The 18,754-nt window shown below is 35.5% G+C and overlaps 1 long non-coding RNA gene across 3 annotated transcripts in view; it reads right to left on the bottom strand.

The window, feature by feature from the left end:
* Window positions 1–5,239: 5,239 nt before the first annotated feature.
* The window catches only part of LOC144301781 (uncharacterized), a 327,386-nt gene continuing 313,871 nt past the window's right edge, over window positions 5,240–18,754 (bottom strand). For all 3 annotated transcript variants that reach the window (XR_013368639.1, XR_013368638.1, XR_013368635.1), the window contains 3 exons: window positions 9,098–9,208; window positions 6,124–6,225; window positions 5,240–5,390 (listed from right to left, as the gene is read on the bottom strand). This is a non-coding gene — a long non-coding RNA (uncharacterized LOC144301781). The remainder of the gene's footprint in view (window positions 5,391–6,123; window positions 6,226–9,097; window positions 9,209–18,754) is intronic.

Raw genomic sequence — 18,754 nt, 5'->3', positions numbered from 1 at the left:
TGTGGGACTCTAACCCAGGACTAGGATCATGCCCTGAGCCGAAGGCAGACACTCAACTGCTGAGCCACCCAGGCATGCCTAATTATGTGGTTTTCAAACAAATTATAAGTTATATGACTTTCACCTCTATTTGTGTTTCAGTTTCCTCCTTAAACAAAGATTAAAAAATGACAACTATCCAATGGGATTCATGTGAGCATTAGAATGAATGCATGTATAGCATAGCTTCTGAAAATAAAGAGTATACAACTGACACATGGTTACTAGATAGATGATAGATAGATAGATAGATAGATAGATAGATAGATAGATAGATATATTGTAAAAATATACCATTGTTTTCTAACAGTATAGGAAGAATGTCAAGTAAGAATGTTTTCCCTAAAACTGTCATTTATTTATTTTAATTTCAGTCAACCCATCATTGCTTATATGCAGACCCCTTCCAGGTTCAAATGAGCAAAATATAAACAAATAACTTATTTTGTGATTGGGAAGTGATATTCTAGGTTGTATTGTTTTCCAGCATGTTTTCTTGCAATCTTGTTAGGTCTAGAGCCTGACATCCTATAATCAGTCAACAAAATTTTAATTAAGGATGGATTTATGCACCCTGTTGAGAGTTCTGTGAATCACACTCATGCTCAATCAATTGTAAGTCTATTTGATGATACCATGTTATTGTAACCTTGATGAAATAGGAGATAAGGACTAAGCCAAACAGGCATTTCTATGGAAAAGAATCAAAAAGTAGTGTTTCTTAGCACTGACAGCTTTCAGCATATAGTGCACAGATTTTGTTGTTGTTTTGAAACAGCATGTTGCCAAAATAAGCTTCCAATTCTTGCAAAGCTGCTATGCAGAAATATATTGAACTAATGGTATGAAAGATTTGTATCTCACTGTATACACTTTGTTCTCCTTGGCTGTTAAGTGGTGCCGAAACTCCAGGGTTGTACATTTTTCAAATAAATTGACGGAGCTATTGTGGCAATGGGATTTGAAAGAACAACATATTCATTCCTTTGCTGATTCAAGTTGCATTGTTGTGCTAAGCCTATTTCATTTTCTTGAACCCTTTCACTGAGTCAGTAAGATTATAAAGTCAATATGAATAACTAAATAAAGATGATTTAGTGCATTCAAAAAGGGCTAGAAAAATAAAATCTCATACAAAAGAAGTTTTTTTTTTTTTCTTTCAAGACAGAGATGCTGGTGTTCAGAATTGCCTCTGACTAGCCAAAACTGCAGATTAGTTACTATGGGCTGCTTCTTCCAAGATTGTTCTTAGACCTTCATGAGGTTCTCTGAACTTCCCTCTTGTTTCAGTCATTTTTTTTTAATTTTTATTTATTTATGATAGTCACAGAGAGAGAGAGAGAGAGAGAGAGAGAGAGAGGCAGAGACACAGGCAGAGGGAGAAGCAGGCTCCATGCACCGGGAGCCCGACGTGGGATTCGATCCCGCGTCTCCAGGATCGCGCCCTGGGCCAAAGGCAGGCGCCAAACCGCTGCGCCACCCAGGGATCCCTCAGTCATTATTTTTGATCTTTACTCTCATCTGAGTGTTTTAGGGTTACATGGAAAGTAGCAAAACAAATTAACAAGTCCTCAAAAATTAAAGAGGAAAACTTCTCCTTAAAAAATTTGAAATGGGGGATCCCTGGGTGGCGCAGCGGTTTGGCGCCTGCCTTTGGCCCAGGGCGCGATCCTGGAGACCCGGGATCGAATCCCACGTCAGGCTCCTGGTGCATGGAGCTTGCTGTCTCTGCCTCTCTCTCTCTCTCTCTCTCTCTCTCTCTCTCTCTGTGACTATCATAAATAAATTAAAAAAAAAAAAAAGATTAAAAAAAAAAAATTGAAATGGGGATCCCTGAGTGGCTCAGCGGTTTAGTGCCTGCCTTTGGCCCAGGGCGCGATCCTGGAGTCCCGGAATCGAGTCCCACATCGGGCTCCCAGCATGGAGCCTGCTTCTCCCTCTGCCCTGTGTCTCTGCCTCTCTCTCTCTCTCTCTATGTCTATCATGAATGAATAAATAAATAAATCTTTAAAAAAAAATTTTTTTGAAATGTTTTTGTTCAATACTCAAGATTTTTATTTTTCTCATTCTTTGAAATCTAAGTCTTTACTTTAAAGAGGCACACACTCAACCTCCCATCCAGTCCTCTGGGTCTTTTTAAGAACCTCTGTTAAATGATCATAAAGTCACTTAAAGAATGAAATCTTTATTATCTGAGAGCCTAATAGCTCACAAGGAGGCACATTTCACTATCCCATCATACAATGAGCTATATCTTCTACTCCCTTAGATTTATGCTCAAACCTGTAAGAAAAGCAGAGCAAGTTTATTTATTTATCATTCTTCTATTGAGTGTCAGATACAGTCTCAAGCACCAGGGCTTCACCAGCAAACAAATTAGACAACCAAAATCCACTTGTGCAATTTATATTTACTAGAGGAAGATAGAAATTCCACAACAACATCAACAACAAAAAACCAAGTTCAATCTATATTATTTGATATTACGTGACAAGTAGAAAATTAAACAGAGAGTGGGGATAAGGAGTAAGTATATGTGTTAGAGGCAGTTTTGACAAATTTGATAATATTGATAATATGGCCTCATTAAAGTGGTGACATTTAAGTGAAGACCTGAAGGAGGTTGAGGGCAGATGACTTCCAGGCAGGTAAAGTGGCAAGGGTAAAGACCCTGCAGCAGGCAAATGCATTCCCAATACTTCTTCCTAGTCCCTCTGGACATTTAATGACCATTTAGCTTATCTGCTTTTTCTTCAGTTAAATACTTTTTTTTTTTTTTTTTGCCTATTACATGGTTTCTACATTCTTTAACCATTTAAAACATCATCCTTATGAATTTGATCTAGTCTGTATTCAGATTTTTCTTCATATTTGCATGTGATACTGTTTTAGACCAATTCAGGGAATCGAAGTAAATTTGTGAATAATCCATCTGTCATGCATGTGTTCGTTTCAGCATATCCTGGCATTGCTGTTGCATATCCATTCGCTCTTTTTCTATTGCTGTTATGCCTTCTATCTGTCCTTGAGTCTGACTCTACTGCTGTAAGTGGGACTATATCCCCTGGTCTTCTCTTCCTTTCCAGGGGAGGCTGAGGAGATGAAAATGTGTATGAAGTGAAGAGATGCATTCTGCATTTAATCTATGATCTCTCCAAAATCTCACATCAACTAACACCAACTAGCTCATTTGAAATTGCTAAACTATTAACTTCTTGTGGGAGTGTACTGGCCTTTGTTTTCTCTAAAAGTTAACATGACCAAAATTCAGGAAAACGTAAGTTAGTGAAATAGAATCTCTGTTTCTTTTAGGAAAAATATATTCATGTTAGTCCCAACAATCAATACTATATTTTATAAACATAATATATTGAACAAACTAGAAAATGTGAATATAAAGTGAATCAATTAAGGCAGAGTAACAGATATCAACAAGAAGTATTCCAGAAAAAAAAAAATACTAAGGATCATTCTAGTTATAAATGGTAGTTAAAGAAAGCGATATCAGAGGGCTGAGATCTGTGGCTCAGCATTCAGGAAAATCTTTTCTATCCCACTTTTGCACCAACCATTTGTGTGATATTAAGAATTTATTTAGACTAAGTTTCAGTCTCCTCATCTGTAAATTGTAATTAATAATAGCAATTATCACGTATGATTGTTGTAAGGATCTATAAAGCAGAGCAGGTAAATACTAGGGCTTAAATATTATCTATTCAAATAAAGGCATAAATTAAATGTTCTGTAACATTATTTTATTGATTGATTGATTGATTGATGTATTTATTAGATTTAATTTATTTATTCATGAGAGAGGCAGAGACATAGGCAGAGGGAGAAACAGGCTCCCTGCAAGGAGCCTCATGTGGGACCTGATCCCACAACCCCAGCATCACTCCCTTAGCTGAAGGCAGCAGTTCAACCACTGAGCCACCCAGGTGCCCCACATTATTTATATTTAAAATACAAACTGGGATGCCTGGGTGGCTCAGCGGTTGAGTACCTGCCTTTGGCTCAGGGTGTGGTCCTGGAGTCCTGGGATCGAGTCCTACATTGGGCTCCTTGCATGGAGCCTGCTTCTCCCTCTGCCTGTGTCTCTGCCTCTCTTTGTGTCTCTCATGAATAAATAAATAAAATCTAAACAAACAAAAAAAAACTGAATTGTAAAAAATACTAAAAAATGTCTTAAAGACAAAATATTTTTAACACTTTCAATGAAAATATTTCAATTATTTGCTAAAATAGGTTAATATGTTGATAAAATTGATTTTGATCCCAATGTTTTAAATTGTAGGAAAGAAAAAAATCTTTTAAGAATTAATAATTGAAAATATTTTCATCATGTTTAACCTGTATTGGACAATATTTATAGTGATTCATATGCATTAATTCATATGCATTCATATGCTTCACACTCCAATTGGCTGCTATTATTGTGAGGAAAATAAGGAACATAATTTTTTTAAAGATTTTATTTATTTATTTGACAGAGAAAGTAAGCACAAACTGGAGTGGGGGAGGCAACAGGCAGAGGAAGTGGGAGAGTGGGGAGCCTGATTCCAAAGTGGGGCTCAATCCCTGTGCAGGATCGTAGAATCATGACCTGAGCCAAAGGCAGGTGCTAAACTGACTGAGCCACCCAAGCACCCCATAAGGAGTAGAATTTATTCTAGGTTACACATCTATTTAGTGGGAAGACATCTGAATCTGGGGAATCGGATATTTAGTCTATGATCTTAGCAGGCTTAGTATCTTTCATTATAAAGGAAATGGAAGCAACTATATTTTTTAAATTAAGAAATATAGACCTTAAATTGTTGAAAATAAAATAATTTGGATAAAAGTTACATTGATCATTGGAGATGAATAATGAAAAACCCAATCATGATAACAACAAATTCTAAGACAAACATAAAGATAAAATGAACTATGCTAACATTTCCTGGACTTATTATAAATTGGAACCTTTTGGGGGGGGAGGGGGGACTGCACTTATGAATGAATCGGGGGAGGGGGCAGAAGGAGATAATCTTCAAGCAGACTCCCCACTGAGCTGTGGGGGCTTAATTCCATGACCCATGAGATCTTGACCTGAGCCAAATGAAGAGTTCAATACCTAACTTTCTGAGCCACTCAGGTTCCCCTAAACTGAAACTTTTTTTTTTTTAGATTTTATTTATCTATTCATGAGAGATACACAAAGAGAGAGAGAGGCAGAGACACAGGTAGAGGGAGAAGCAGGTTCCATGCAGGGAGTCCGACGTGGGACTTGATCCCGGATCCCAGGATCACACTCTGGGCTGAAGGCAGGCACTAAACCACTGAGTCACCCAGGGATCCCTAAACTGAAACTTTTAAATGAAATTTGAAAGTAAAGAATTAGTTTGACAAAAACTGTTAGTGGAAAAATATGAGATCAATGATTATTGAAATATGTTAAAGTACTAGAAACGTGAATCAATAGTATCCCAAATAAGAACATCAAGCTTAAATTATGAATACAAATATTTTAAACACAACTAAAGCAGGTACTTTTGAAGTTCAAAACAATGATTATCATTGAGCATTCAAAATTGGGAAGGATGCAATTATTAATTTATTTTTGAAAAGAATACAAGGTGTGGCATCATTATTTACATGAATTTTATCCAAATACTTGTAATTTTTATATATCACTTTAACATATGTGCCAATACATAGGTCATATAATTGTTGAACAACTCTTTGAACTCTGCTCAATGCCAAGAATAAGGATTTTTAGAATATGAAAAAAAAAAATGTTACTAGCATATTTTGTGGCTATTGATATCAAAAATATAAATTGAAAGTAGGGTGTAATACATGGCATTAGTAGGACACCATGGTGCTACAATATAAAAAAGTGTCCACCAGTATATAAAGTCATTCAAAAGTAGTCCTAACTAAGTTTTGCAAAATGAAAGTTTCTAAAATTATATAAGGCTAATAACTATTAAAACATTTTCTCCAAATTACTGATTACTATAATATAAAGTTTTCCAATAGATTAGGCCATATCAATAGAAAGCATAATGACTAATGAATGGCACTGTGTTCATTATTTACCTGCCTTTTTTTTCTGAACAATTTTGTAAATGTCTTCTGGCAATGACAGTCACAGGCTCCATTGTCAACTGCCTTCTGCCTCAGCACAGGTTTTGAGAAATACTGTCAGGAAACAATATATTTCAGGAAAGAAAAAGCCACAGTACTTTTACCCCTCTCCTTCTGCTTTGGGAGACAAAGGAGACTCATTTTGGAATCAGTGGGTCTCCTCTGTAGCTCCAGATCCCACTGGATAAGTCCTTTAGTATGAATTAAACTCCTGCTTGGTAACTGGCTTTGGGCTCCAATAATTCTTATTCCACTCCTAAATAAAAGTAAATATCATTATTATGAATATTATAGGCTAGACTCAATGCTTGATCTTAGGCTACTGTAAAATTAGGAAAACATGAAGATAAAACACTGCAACAGGATTTTCCATTGATATTTACTATTTTACAGATCAAGTAGTAGAGACAAGAAAAGAATCTAAAATCAAATACCCATCATTTTATTTAACACTGCAATTCTAATTTATGCTCAGGAAATAGCCTGAGCTATTTAATGCCAAATGGATGAACAAATATTTTGTTATTATGTTTTTTGCAATAATGTGATTTTTAAGAGAAATTCAGAAAAACACCTAGAAGTGCAAAGTTTTCAACATTTTTACTCCTCCAGTAGAATAGAAAATCTACACCAAATATGTAAGAATAATAGCTTTTCTAATGAAATAATTATTTGCATTTGTCAATGTAGTTTAATCCATAAAAGGAATTAGAAAATGCTGCAAAGTATGTGAACCAAAGAGAAAATAAAGTATCATGGTCTGTTTAAATATCTGCAAAGAATCATATCTTTCAATAATTACTCCGAATGTAAATGGACTAAATGCTTCAATCAAAAGACATATGGTAACAGATTGGATTAAAAAAAAAAAACAGACACATCAATATGCTGTCTACAGGAGACTCATCTGAGAGCCAAATACATTTCAAGATTGAAAGTGAGAGGCTGAAGAACCATATATCATGCTAATAGATATCAAAAGAAAGCTGGAGTAGCAATCCTTGTATCAGACAAACTAGATTTTAAACAAAAGACTGTAATAAGATGAAGAAGGACACTATATCATAATAAAAGGGTTTATCCAACCAGAAGATCTAACAATTGTAAATATTTATGCTAACTTGGGAGGAGTCAAATATGTAAACCAATTAATAACAAAATTAAAGAAACACATTGATAGTAATACAATAATAGTAAGGGACTTTAACACCTCACTCACAGTAGAGTGAGTAAGGGACTTTGACAGCTCACTCACTGGACAGATCATCTAAATAGAAGATCAACAAGGAAACAAGGACTTTGAAAGACACATCGGCTCGGACGGACTTAGGAGATATATTTAGAGCATTGCATCCTAAAGCAATAGAATACACATTCTTTTTGAGTTCACATGGAACATTTTCCAGAGTAGATCACATACTGGGTCACAAATCAGGTCTCAACTGGTACAAAAAGATTAGGATTATACCATACATATTTTCAGCCCATGAGGCTTTAAAACTTGAACTCAAAAACAAGAAAAAAATTGGGAGGAACACAAATACATAGAGGTTAAAGAGTGTCCTACTAAAGAACGAATAGCTCAACCAGGAAATTAATGAAGAATTTTAAAATATATGGAACCAAATGAAAATGAAAAGATGACAGCTCAGAACCCTTGGGGTTCAGCAAAAGAGGTCTTAAGATGGAAGTATATGGCAATACAGACATTTCTCAAGAAACAAGAAAAGTCTCAAAAAAGTCTCAAATACACAACCCCTCTTTACACCTAAAGGAGCTGGAAAAAGAACAGCAAATAAAGTCTAGATCCAGCAAGAGAAGAGAAATATTAAGGATTAGAGCAGAAATCAATGAATATAGAAATTAATACAACAACAACAGCAGTAGAATAGATCAATAAAACTTGGAGCTGGTTCTTTTAAAGAATTGATAAGATTGGTAAACTCCTAGCTACACTTATCAAAAAGAAAATAGAAAGGACCCAAATAAAGAAAATCATGAATGAAAGAGGAGACATCACAACCAATACCACAGAAATACAAACAATTATGAGAATATTATGAGTAATTATATGCTAACAAATTAGGCAATCTGGAATAAATGGATGCATTCCTAGAGATGTATAAATTACCAAAACTGAAGCAGGAAAACATAGAAAACCTGAGCAGATCTATAATCATCAAAGAAATTAATTCAGTAATCAAAAATCTCCCAAGAAACAAAAATTCAAGGCTGAATGGCTTCCTAGTGGAATTCTACCAAACATTTAAAGAAGAATTAATACTATTCTTTTGAAACTGTTTCAAAAAATAGAAGTGAAAGGAAAACTTCTAAGACGCCAGCATTACCTTGATCCTGAAACCAAAGACTCCATCAAAAAATAATTACAGACTAATATCCCTGATGAACATGGATGCAGAAATTCTCACCAGGATACTAATAGTTCCAACAGTACATTTAGAGGATTATTCACTACAACCAAGTGGGGTTTATTCTTGGGCTGCAAGAATTGTTCAACATCCACAAATCATTCAATGTGATATGCTACATTAATAAAAGAATAGAGCAAGAACCATATGAGCCTCTTAATAGATGCAGAAAAATCATTTGACAAAATGTAACATCCTTTCTTTTTTTTTAATTTTTATTTATTTACGATAGTCACACAGAGAGAGAGAGAGAGAGAGAGAGAGAGGGAGAGGGGCAGAGACACAGGCAGAGGGAGAAGCAGGCTCCATGCACCGGGAGCCCGACGTGGGATTCGATCCCCGGTCTCCAGGATCATGCCCTGAGCCAAAGGCAGGCGCTAAACCGCTGCGTGACCCAGGGACCCCCTGTAACATCCTTTCTTGATAAAAACTCTCTGCAGTGTAGTGATAGAAGGAACACACTTCAATACGATAAAAGTCATATACAAAAAACTTACAGTGAATATCATCCTCAATGGGGAGAAACTGAGACCCCCTAAAGTCAGGAACGTGACAGGGGTGTCCACTCTCACCACTGTTATTCAACATAGTATTGGAAGTCCCAGCCTCTGCAATCAGACAACAAAAAGAAATAAATTGGCAGAGAAGTCAAACCCTTAGTCTTTGCAGAAAACATGATATTTTATGTAGAAAACTGAAAAGACTCCACCCCAAAATTGCTAGAACTCATACAGGATTTCAGCAAAGTCTTAGGATATAAAATCAATGCACAAAAGTCAGTTGCATTTCTATGAATTAACAATGAAGCAGAAGAAAGAGAAATCAGATAATTGATTCCATTTCCAATTGCATCAAAAACCATAAGATACCTAGCAATAAACCAAACCGAAGAGGTAAAGGATCTGCACTCTGAAAGCAATAGAACACTTACAAAAGAAATTGAAGATGCAAACTGGTATAGCCACGCTGAAAGACAGTATGGAGAATTAAATTAAAAAGAGAGCAACTTTAGGGATCCCTGGTGGCTCAGCGGTTTAGCCCTGCCTTTGGTCCTGGGGCGTGATCTTGGAGTCCTGGGATCGAGTACCACGTCAGGGTCCCTGCATGGAGCCTGCTTCTCCCTCTGCCTGTGTCTCTGCCTCTCTCTCCCTCTCTGTTTCTCATGAATAAATAAATAAAATTAAAAAAAAATAGAGCTACTTTATGACCCAGCAATTGGACTACTAGGTATTTATCCAAAGGATACAAACATAGTGATTCAAAGAGGCACATGCACCCCAGTGTTAATAACAATGACGTCCAAAATAGCCAACATATAGGAAGAGCCCAGATGTTCATCGACAGATGAATGGAGATATATATATATATATATATATATATATCAAAAAGATTGAAATCTTGTCATTCACAATGACATGGGTGGAACTAGAGTGTATTATGCTAAGCAAAATAAGTCAGTCTGAAAAAATACCGTATGATTTCACTCATATGTGGAATTTAAGAAACAAAATAGGCGAACATAGGGAAAGAAAAGAAAAAATAAAATAAGATGAAAATTGAGAGGGAGGCAAACCACAAGAAATTCTGAACTCTAGGAAACAAAGTGAGGGTTGCTGGAGGGGAGTTGGGTGGCAGAAAAGGAATATTGACTGATAGCATTAAGGAGGGCACTTGTAACAAGCACATGGTGTTATATGCAACTGATGAATCACTAAATTCTAGCTCTGAAACTCATTTTAAAAATCTGCAAGGAAAAGATATATAATAGAAGTAAAAAGGAACAAGTGTGAATCCCATCTACTTTAACTACTGTTTAGTAAATATTTAACTTTAATAACTATCTTGCCATGTTGTAGTAAGAATCAAGTAAGAAAATAGGGGAAGGAATTTTTGCAGATTCAATAATGTTTTACAGATGTGGTAAAACAATAATGATTACTATTACTACCTTTATAGAATGCTTACTAAGTTCCACGTGCTTTCCAAACATTATCTCATTTCATTTTTGCAGCTGCCTTATGAGGTATAGGGAGTTGTTCACATTTATAAATGAGGAAACTTCTTTTCAGAGACGATTAAAATGTCCACGAGCAACAAGCAGTATAAATACAGGAGAACTAGGATTTACCACTGAATTGAGTCTCTTGGTAACTCAAGAGTATGTAATTTTAACCATTACACTACATTATCCAAAGTTATTTCTCTTGTCAAACAAATTAAGCAGAATCTCTAAACTGCCCCCTACTAAAGACATTTCCACCCTAATGCCTGGGAAGTGTTAAAAACAATGAGCTATCACTTCAGTGCTTATGCTACGTTGCACAACATTGCACGATGTGCGGGCCAGGTTAATATGATCACATCAGCCCTTAAAAGATGAGAGCTTTCTCTGGCCTGTAGCACAAGAGGAAGTGAGATAGAATCAAAGTCTGAGGAGAACTTTAGTGCTTTTGCTGCTTTGAAGATGGAGAAGACCACACAAGAAGGAATATTAATAGCCTCTTGTGGCAGAGAACATCTGGCTGACAGTCAGCAAGGAAATCAATGTTTTAGATTTATAGCCACAAGCAACTGCATTCTTTGAATAATCTGAATGACCTTGGAAATACATTATTTCCCAGAACCTCCTGACTATTTCGTTTTTGGAGCAGAATGTCAGCAAATAATATTCAGTTAATGGGAGAGTGATAAGCTTTATCCTCTTTTAGATATGGTGCTCTCGGGAACCCTGGGTGGTGCAGCGGTTTAGCGCCTGCCTTTGGCCCAGGGCGCGATCCTGGAGACCCGGGATCGAATCCCACGTCGGGATCCCGGTGCATGGAGCCTGCTTCTCCCTCTGCCTGTGTCTCTGCCTCTCTCTCTCTCTCTGTGACTATCATAAATAAATAAAAATTAAAAAAAAAGACTTTAGAAATGGTGCTCTCTCTATTATGTTAAGCAGAATAAATCAAAGAAAGATGAATACCATATGATTTCACTAATACATGGAATTTAAGAAACAAAACAGATGAACATGGGGTGAAAAAAGAAAGAGGTAAGCCAGAAAACAGACTCTTAACTAACTGTACGGGTAAAATTGAGGGTTGCTGGATGGGAGGCGGGTGGGGGGATGGACTAAATGGATGGTGAGGATTAAGGAAGGCATTTGTTGTATGTAAATGATGGATCACTAAATTCTACTCCAGAAACAAATACTACACTGTACATTAACCAACTAGAATTTAAAGAAAAACTTGAAACTAAAAAAAAAAGAAGAAAAAGAAGAAAAAAAGAAAAGAAACACTGCATTCTATTCTTTTTTGCAGCTCCCATTTTAGCAAAACCAAAAACCAAAACCTAAACCAAAAATTGAAGCCAGAGAAATATACAGTTGCAGGAAAAGCCACCCCAGACTCCTTATTCAGTGATACCTTCCACACATTGAAGGAAGGTGATGACATAACAATGAGACCATAAAGTAAGAGGCTAGAAGAACTAAATTAACAGCTTTAAGGTAAGAAAGTGCTAATAAATTTCCAACCTAGAATCTATAAAGTGGATCCCACATCCACCAGAGATGAGAACACATACAGCTAGGTCTTTAAGCATAGCCAGTCTCAGGCAAAGGTTAGAGGAGCCACTTAGTACTAAAGGAAAATTTATCAGGGAATTAGAACTTCAACCCTCAACCAACTATGTAATATGACGTTTTATATGACTCATTCCAGAAAGACAAGGGTGGGGCATTTGGATGGCTCAGTCTGTTAAGCATCCAACTCTTGATTTCAGCTTAGGTCATGATCTCAGGGTCCTGGGATCAAGCCCTACTTTGGGCTCCCTGTTCAGTGGAGAGTCTATTTGAAGATTCTCTTTCTCCCTCTCCTTCTGCTTCTCCCCCGAACTTGTGCACATGTGCTCTCTCTCAAATAAATAAAATATTTTCCTTTAAGGATAAAAGTTACAATTATTTTGTATTTATTATTTTGTATTACTTAGACACTTTCTTTTTATGGAAACTCCCCTGAACACGAAGAATGTAAATGCGAATCAGGATTTCAGTTACTGATAGGTCCGATTTCTTGAAGCAGAATTTCAGTTAATGATGGGTCCGATTTTCTGGACTTATCCAGTTAAAACTGCTTTGGAATTATCTACTCATTCAACAAGTTTCCTACTGATAACCTACATCCCCTTGTTTAGGAATGATCAATCTGTTCATGGTTTGGTGAAATATAAGTTCTTTATCAATCTGAGTATTTGCCCAATTGGTGCATAATGAGTGTATGACTTAAGCCCTAGTACTTAGAGGAGACAGCCAAAAAAGTGGCTTGACCAAATATTGCTAAATAAATGCAAGAATCTGCTTTTAGAAATGGGAAAATAGAGCTTGGATATAGACAAGCCTGCAGTTACAGGAGAGCTCCATCAATGTCCTAGTACATTAGATGACCTTCCCCCCTTTCAGTGTATAACACTGCACACACAAATCAGAGCTAATCTTTGAGAAATGCCATTGCCAGTGCAAACACTTACTTTTTATTGCACTCCATTAATGGTCTGAACACTCATTTATAGAAATGAGTCTAATCAATAAATTTTGTGAGAGATATAGCAAAATTGGCATTCAATAATATTAACACCAGTAACTTGAATCTAAAAGTGTGGAGAATACTGATAGTATCTAAAAATATAGAGAATTTACAAAGGATCCCCCTGTTAGTTCAGATTTGTTTACAGTTTTAAAAATAAAACTACTACAAATATGGGACCTGTGCTCCAAAACAGCTAAGGTCTCAGGTAACTGAATTTAGGCATACCTGCTTATCAAAACTTCTGGTTTACCCTGGTAGAAATGAAAGAGATAACTGAAGGAGATGACTTTATCAAACTTGTAACACAACAGATGCAGTTTAACCTATTATTACTATTTGCTTCCTGCCTATCTTCCAAACAGAATGCAACCATCCTATATCCTGAGAAGTCATATTTCTTGTTCAATAGTGTTATCCTTAGTTAAGGTGTTATACCGAGCCCATAATGTAATTGTACCTATACTCCAAATAATTAAACAACTTTTAGGAGAATTTTCAGGCCAAATCACTAACCAAACCAAACCAAAACAAAACTAAAAACAGCCTGTCAAGTAGAAAATTGTATACCTGTTATCAGTCCCAGGGTAGGATTCCAACTACATGGAGGATTGATTGCAAAGATCATTAATATGCTAGCCACCAGAAATAGAAATCCAAAGACTTCTATCCATTGCATTCTGATATCATAGTTATGAAGAAAATACAACACAGTTAAACACTGCTTGGGAGAATGTTTTACTTATATAAAGCAGCTTCAATAGTGGGCATTGATCTCAGTAGCTAGTAGACCTCTCCTGGCAGGGCAGTTCACCTCTGCACACACCTCTCATGCTTCCAGCAAAGGACAGATAAAGCAGTGGAGTTGGCGAGGTCACATATGATCATACATTTTAGAACAAATGAATACTCATTGAGCTTGAAATAAGGAAAGGTATTCCCACTCAGGATGACTGTGTGGGCTCTTTAGATCTTGGTAAGGAAGTTGCCAGGTCCACCTTCATGAAGCCAAGTAGATGATTAAAAGACCGTGTGCATGAACAAATTTTAACAACAACAAAAATAATTAAAATATATTTTTAAGCTAGAATTAGGAATGGTGCTGGGTTTGTGATGACCACTAAATTATTTTCCACTATTTTTTTGAAAGCTAAAGTTGCTTGGAATAATAAAAATATGAGAACTAGAAGGTTCTTACTCTTATATTACCTGTTACTATGTTTTTCGGAGCACTTTAACTGGAAAAGGAAAATGATCCCATCCAACATTCAAAGGAATTCTTTGCTGAACAGATCTACAGAGATGTAGGCATATTACACACCTGGAAGAGGTTCAGGAAGCTCCAGAATTTTATTTCAAGTTACATTTATCAACTTATTCAATGTATTTGATTTTGTAGAAACTTAGTAGGAAGTAATAAGTAAGCTTTGTGGTTAAAACAGAAGCCATAAAACTTAAGCATGTTCACTATCTGCTTCCACATATTAAAAAATATACTAATAAGGATATACTTCACTAGGTACCTTATACTTTTGTCTTATGGTGGTGTAGTCTTAAGTAAGATGGGAGATATTTCATGATTTGATACAGGTTTCTCCTTTTTAAAAAAAGATTTTATTTATTTATTCATGAGAGACACAGAGAAAGAGGCAGAGACACAGGCAGAGGGAGAAGCAGTCTCCTCGAGGGGAGCTCAATGTGGGACTAGATCCTGAGACTCCAGGATCTTGCCCTGAGCTGAAGGCAGACACTTAACTGCTGAGCCACTCAGGCATCCCATAGGTTTCTCCTTTAAATATAAGCATATTGTTTCAAATGTTTTAGGACTGAGAAACTTAAAATTGAATGGATATTTTGTTAAAACTCTGCATGAAGCCTTTATGTGTGGTGATAAAAAAAGATGGAGATATTGTAGAGACAAGGCCTGAGGTACCGTTTACTCTTTATTTCTCCAGGTAACAATTATCAATGCTAGGCATTTGTAATTAAATTCAAAGACCACTGGGAGTCATAATCCATTTAATTGCAAGCTGGTAAATGGAGCATAAGAGATGAGCTCATCTAGATCACCTAGATAAGGCTAAGTAGATAGGAGGCTACTAAGAAGGCTTAACACACATTTGACATACTATGTGCTAATTTTCTTCTTCACTTACCCACAAGAATTTTTGAAATAATTAATGAGTTAATTTAAAAGTTTTCAGTGTATCATATTTGAAAGCCAATATTTCATTGGCATTTTTTCCTAAATTTTTTTCTCCACTTAAAAATATTAAAAATAGTCCTTCAAATTAACTACCTTTGGGATTGAAAATAAAAGCTATCATTGATAAATGCAGTTAAGAAAGCTAAAGTGGTCATTGGAAATAAATATCCATAATATTATAAATAACTCCCTACTAAAATGTTTTCATGTATGTGTTTTTATTCAATTACTTATGATTAAATGTCATCAGTCTTGAATTACTTCAAATGCATGCAACACTATATGTTCTACAATGTATATGAAATGTGCCCTTAAACACTGCCTTTTTGGGTGTCAGAACTATTGTCACATAGTCAGCTTCTATAGAAGACTTACATGAAAATCTCCTGATAGCATTATGTATCTATAGTTGCAAAAAAATGGCTGAAGGCCTCCCAAACTATTCGACCTTAATTAAAGGAGAACATGTTCCCAATAGGAATTTATGCATTTTCCCACAGAGAAAATTAAACAATTGTACTGGAACTTGTTTGTTGTCATTGCCACTGCAATGACTGAAATCCAATGGAAACCAGGTTAAATTTTTAAAAAACTACTTTATTGCCTTATGCAGCTAAAAGTGGAAGGAATGATACTGCTTTTAGGCACAGATGGATTCAGTGGTTCAGGGTTGTTTTTCAATTAGTCACACCCTTTCATAGTTCTTGATAATTTTATTTCTTTGCTAGTCATTTTCGAGATGATGTGATGGCCCCCAGTTCACATGGCTTACATGATTCCAGGGAATGAGAAATGCCAAGTCCCCTGCCTTCCCACCCCCGCTATCTTTGCATCTTCTGGCTGACATCCATTATGTGCCCATTGCTACAGCAAGCAGTCTCTCCAGGGGAATGAAGTTTTGGGCAGTCTAGTAAAGCTGTCTGTTGGATAGCCTCACTATAGCCCCATGACAATGAATTGAGCTTTTGCTTAAAAAAGACAAGATCTCAGGCAAGTATTAAAGTAGTAAGTATTAAAATATCCAAACATACACACAAACAGATTTATTCACTTACTCATTTTTCCATTCAATAGAAATTAGTTAAATAATTAGAATGGGTAGATAAAAATACTCTAATGTGCTCAACTCACATATCAGATACCACGTCTTTATTTAACCTTCTTCAAATCATACATTATATCATTATTTAATTGATAAAGTATTCAAGACAAAGTTGGAAATGTATAATTTAGTTAATAAGAAAGAGAAAAAACTTTTTAGAAAGTTAATGTATTTATTGATTATTTAATTCTGTTCTATTTTATTTTACATTATGTTCTGATATCTCAACACAGAAATAAAGAGCTATAGATCACCTAAGTTTTACTTAATAGGAGGATTTATGAAGTCAATATCAGATTCAACAGGTTTTGAATTATTTGAAAAAAAATTAATTTGTTTTCGTTGATGATTTTAATAATGTCTGCACAGGTTTGTGACAAATACATAGAAAAATCATTTGAGTTCAGAAGGCTAATGGAAAATATATAATACCAATAGGAAATCTAATGTAAAAAATACCCAAAGTACAAATAAATATAGTAAAAGACAAAAACAGGAAGACAAAGGAGTTTAATTAATAATTATAGTAAATTAAATTTGCAAACCATTTACACAAAATTGAGTTTTAAATGTGCTTAGTTCGATGCAGAGTCAACTAGAGACAAACTTCAGTTTGGAGACATACGATTTGCCTGCAGTTTAATTTCATACCAAACTTCTCTTATCTCAGTCAAGAAAGGGAACAAAGAGACATTTTTGTAGGGATGTTTTTAAACTGTTTAAATCCGTGTCTATCATGATGCAGTAACAGATTGGCATCATCCTCACACTTGAAACAACCAAACAAACTGACAATGGTCTTTCAGATACTGGACATTAAACAATGAAAGACAGTGAAGTGAAAAAGAGTATTTTTAAATAAAGCCCCAGCTGACTGTCTTTTAAGTTTCTCATATGTGCTACAGGGAGGGGAACCCAGGCAGATGGTGACAGACTTTCTGAGTTGTGATGGTTCTTAAAGTCTGGATAGTACAAGCTAAGTAGAATGGGTATTACAGGGTATTGGAGAGGAAATAGCCACTCAGAGTGAGAACCTGAGAGATCTTCATTGGGTTGCCCACTAGTATTGATCTGAGACATGATCACCACATGCATGAAAACAAATTACCTGAAGACAAGAAAGAGCACAATCTGAGGAGACAAAGCAAGCATCATAGCTACACTCAGATATAATACAGATGTTGGTATTATCAACAGGAAATGTAAAATAATTATAGTCAATATTTTCATGCTAATGGAAAAAAGTGGACAACATGCAGAAACAGACAGGTAAGGTAAACAGAGAGATGAAAACGCTAAGAAAAATGTTGTTGGATATTATAGAAATCAAACAGCAACCAAAATGAAGAATGACTTAGATGGACTATTGGTAGACTCAATATGGCAAGGAAAGAATCAGCGACTTGAAGGTCAACAGAGTTTCACAAACTAAAATAAGAAGAAAAAGAAAAAGAAAAAAATTGAGAATATACAGAAATTCTGAGAAAATATTAAAATGTGTAATACACTCAGAGTACCAGAGGAAAAGAAAGGGAAAATGTAACAGAAGAATTATTTGAAGTTATAATGGCCATGACATTTGTGCAAGTAATAATAGATATCAAACTACAGATCCAAGTTGGTTGGAAAGCTAAAAGCAAAATAAAGACCAAAAAAACAAAAAAAAAACAAAAAAACAAAAACAAAAACAAAACAAAAAAAAACACCTAGGTATATCATATTCAAACTGTAGAAAAACAAAAGTGAATAGAAAATCTTGAAGAAACAAGAAATCAGAGAGAGAAATTAAAATCTTATTTTTACAAGAATAAGGAAGAGGGGCACCTGGGTAGCTCAGTTGGTTAAGTGACTGCCTTCTGCTCAGGTCATGATCCCAGGGTCCTGGGATTGAGGTGTGCCTCAAGCTCCTCAGCAGGAAGTCTGCTTCACCCTCTTCCCCTAACCCTCCCCCCTGCTTGTACTCTCTCTCAAATACATACATACACACATACATACATAAAATCTTAAAAAAAGAATAAGAATTATTGTAGACATCAAAAACCATGTAAACAAGAAAGGAGTGAGGTGAAATATCAAGTGTTGAATAATAAAAAACAACCTAGAGTACTATAATCATTGAAGCTAATTATTTAAAAGGGAAAGAAATTAAATATTGATATATAAAAAAATAGATGAATCTCCAAATAATTATGAGTGAAAAAAAACAGTTGCCCAACCCCTCAAGAAAAGAAGAGCATACTGTATGACTCCATGTGTATTTCATTCCATAAAATGTAAA

This window comes from Canis aureus, chromosome 30 (genome assembly GCF_053574225.1).
Source record: "Canis aureus isolate CA01 chromosome 30, VMU_Caureus_v.1.0, whole genome shotgun sequence".
NCBI classification, from domain to species: domain Eukaryota; kingdom Metazoa; phylum Chordata; class Mammalia; order Carnivora; family Canidae; genus Canis; species Canis aureus.
The sequence above is the reverse complement of the archived record's forward strand: the minus strand, read 5'-3'. Positions and strand labels throughout refer to the sequence as shown.